Source organism: Notolepis coatsorum, assembly GCF_963971535.1.
Source record: "Notolepis coatsorum genome assembly, chromosome: 18".
In the NCBI taxonomy this organism is placed as follows: Eukaryota; Metazoa; Chordata; class Actinopteri; order Aulopiformes; family Paralepididae; genus Notolepis; species Notolepis coatsorum.
This window is the reverse complement of record NC_140182.1, coordinates 2,503,680-2,507,775: the sequence shown is the minus strand read 5'-3', so window position 1 is coordinate 2,507,775 and position 4,096 is coordinate 2,503,680.

Below are 4,096 nucleotides of genomic sequence, written 5' to 3'. Positions count from 1 at the left end.
CCAGGAAAGTCTGGCGCCTTCATATGACGTGGGCAAATAGTTATTATCCAACAGATTGATTGATTGATTGAAAAGTTTATTAACAGATTGCAGAATGGGAACAATACAGTACGGCTCAATACATACAATTGTTAAGGGGATGCAGACCAGAGAAAGACTTTCATCTTGTTTACATCAGGGTCCCCCATTTTCAATTCATCATGCTGTCAGGATACTACTATGATTGACAGCTGATATTGATTCTTGAAATATTGAAACATTTGAGACATAAACGTATTATCATAATAGTCATTATAATATTGTTGTACTTATGGTAGTATAGCCAAATACTCTCTCATATTGGCTATAGCTTCTAGTGAATAAAAACAATAGTGAATTTAAGCTATTCTTCATTTGATTGATTGATTGATTTATTTATTGATTGATTGATTGATTGATTGATTGATTGATTGATTGATTGATTGATTGATTGATTGATTGAAAATTGTATTAACAGATTGCAGAATGGGTACAGTACAGTACGGCTCAATACACACAATTGTTAAGGGGATGCAGACCAGAGAAAGACTTTCGTCTTGTTTACATCAGGGTCCCCCATTTTCAACATGACATACAAGTAGACAGTACTGTTACATCTAGACAGTTATGACATACCAGATCTACAAATATACAGTAGCCTACAGTTTGAGTACAAAAATAGTCTAAAAAGAGAGTATATACATTTGAGGGGGAAGAAACTGTACATTGGAGGAGGTGGGCTGGGGGGGGGGGGGCTACTATGACAGCTATTGATTCTTGAAATATTGAAACATTTTAGACATAAACGTATTATCATAATAGTCATTATAATATTGTTGTACTTATTGTATATAGCCAAATACTCTCTCATTTGGCTATAGCTTCTAGTGAATAAAACAATAGTGAATTTAAGCTATTCTTCATTTAGCTGGGGAGGGGACCCCCATGGTGGCTGGTTTCACATCACTGGTTTACAACACTTGAAAATGTGTCCTCAGTTGGCCCGATGGTGTATTTTGTCATACAGACCACTAGAGGTCACTGTGCGGTAGTCATCTTGACTGGTGGGCCCTTATTTCCCAAGCATGGCAGTTCAATGACAGTGCAGCATGACATGAACTTAGGTTTGATACAGTTATGCATGTTTTTATGTCACTTGCTCAAAGATGCCGACAGAGATTTTAATTAGAGGAACAATATGTGGGCGCACAATATTGTTGAACTGCTGCGGTCAGGCAAGCGATATACCGGAGTCCTGATGAATTGAAAATGGGGGACCCTGATGTAAACAAGACGAAAGTCTTTCTCCGGTCTGCATCCCCTTAACAATTGTGTGTATTGAGCTGTACTGTATTGTACCCATTCTGCAATCTGTTAATAAAGTTTTCAATCAATCAATCAATCAAGTCTCATGGCCAGTAGAGAGAGACTCAGAAGGAGCTCTATCCCCAGGCCATCAGGATGCTCAATGACAATAACACTACAACCCATCAAATACACTCACTACACACACATCCACATGTACACACTCACTTTAAATAAACACTCACCTTACCACTCACAAAATGGGGGACCCTGATGTAATAATAATAATAATAATAATAATGATAATAATAATAAATGTATTTTATATAGCGCCTTACATTAGGAATCTCAAAGCGCTTTACATACATGGCATTATAGCATACGGACAAACACAGTACAGGGACAAACACAGTACAGGGACAAACACAGTACAGGGACAAACACAGTACAGGGACAAACACAGTACAGGGACAAACACAGTACAGGGACAAACACAGTACAGGGACAAACACAGTACAGGGACAAACACAGTACAGGGACTTTTCACAATGATGACATAGTGGGGATAATACAGAGAGAGGGAGACAACTTAGAGACAAGACAGAGAGAACATTTTTAAATAAATAATAATACTAAAATATAGGTGTGTGTACAGATGTGAAAATGTAAGTAATGCAGGGGTTGGAGGGTCAGGAGTGAGGAGGGTATGCAAGATTGAACAGGTGGGTTTTGACAAGACAAACGTCTTTCTCTGGTCTGCATCCCCTTAACAATTGTGTGTATTGAGCTATACTGTATTGTACCCATTCTGAAAATCTGTTAAATAAAGTTTGTCATTCATTCATTCATTCATTCATTCATTCATTCATTCATTCATTCATTCATTCATTCATTCATTCATTCATTCATTCATTCAGACACTTTAACACACTTTATATTTAGTAGTAAAGAGATTGGCACTACAATTCATACCTCATTTGCACCTTACCCTAAGTTTGTACCTCGTCCCATTTCTGCATTGTACCTCACTGTTACTCTTTTGACTCTGTATTGTATATTGTATATAATTATGTATATTGACTGAACACTTTCTTTTACGTACTTTTAACTTTTTCTATTTTATACTTTTTATCTATTTTTATCTACAGCACACTCCCAGCGGCTCATACAGAAAAAAGCATTTCATGATCAAGTATTCTGTATTTTACTATGACAACTATTAAAGAAACTTGAAACTTGAACACAAGAGTTCTTGTTCCACCTTTTTATTTTCAGTCCGTCACTCAAATTGCATTTGATAGCCATGCGGTCGTCCTCCAGTCCTGACCCTGTCGCAGACTCTGTGCACTCGTCGGCCTCTGGGTCCATGACGTTGTGTTTTATCTGTCAGTCAGGCTCCACAGTGAGGTGTCGACTTTCACTGTTACAACATGTAGGTCGTAGAAACAAAACACTTTGTATATATAAACACTTCTCCCCATCACCATTCATTTTCCACCTCCCGTTGCCAAAAGTACTAAATTATTCAGGGTTTTGGTTCCAAAAAAGTGTTGAATTATTGAAAACCATGCACTACTACCGTGTACCGCTATTTTTCTCTTGGAGGAAAGAGTTCCCGGGGAAACGGATGGTAATCTGATCAGAGCGGCGTTACAGCCACAGCCAGGTAATCTGATCAGAGCGGCGTTACAGCCACAGCCAGGTAATCTGATCAGAGAGGTGTTACAGCCACAGCCAGGTAATCTGATCAGAGAGGTGTTACAGCCACAGCCAGGTAATCTGATCAGAGAGGTGTTACAGCCACAGCCAGGTAATCTGATCAGAGAGGCGTTACAGCCACAGCCAGGTAATCTGATCAGAGAGGTGTTACAGCCACAGCCAGGTAATCTGATCAGAGAGGTGTTACAGCCACAGCCAGGTAATCTGATCAGAGAGGTGTTACAGCCACAGCCAGGTAATCTGATCAGAGAGGTGTTACAGCCACAGCCAGGTAATCTGATCAGAGAGGCGTCACAGCCACAGCCAGGTAATCTGATCAGAGAGGCGTTACAGCCACAGCCAGGTAATCTGATCAGAGAGGTGTTACAGCCACAGCCAGGTAATCTGATCAGAGAGGCGTTACAGCCACAGCCAGGTAATCTGATCAGAGAGGCGTCACAGCCACAGCCAGGTAATCTGATCAGAGAGGTGTTACAGCCACAGCCAGGTAATCTGATCAGAGAGGTGTTACAGCCACAGCCAGGTAATCTGATCAGAGAGGTGTTACAGCCACAGCCAGGTAATCTGATCAGAGAGGTGTTACAGCCACAGCCAGGTAATCTGATCAGAGAGGCGTTACAGCCACAGCCAGGTAATCTGATCAGAGAGGCGTTACAGCCACAGCCAGGTAATCTGATCAGAGAGGTGTTACAGCCACAGCCAGGTAATCTGATCAGAGAGGTGTTACAGCCACAGCCAGGTAATCTGATCAGAGAGGCGTTACAGCCACAGCCAGGTAATCTGATCAGAGAGGTGTTACAGCCACAGCCAGGTAATCTGATCAGAGAGGTGTTACAGCCACAGCCAGGTAATCTGATCAGAGAGGCGTTACAGCCACAGCCAGGTAATCTGATCAGAGAGGTGTTACAGCCACAGCCAGGTAATCTGATCAGAGAGGTGTTACAGCCACAGCCAGGTAATCTGATCAGAGAGGTGTTACAGCCACAGCCAGGTAATCTGATCAGAGAGGTGTTACAGCCACAGCCAGGTAATCTGATCAGAGAGGTGTTACAGC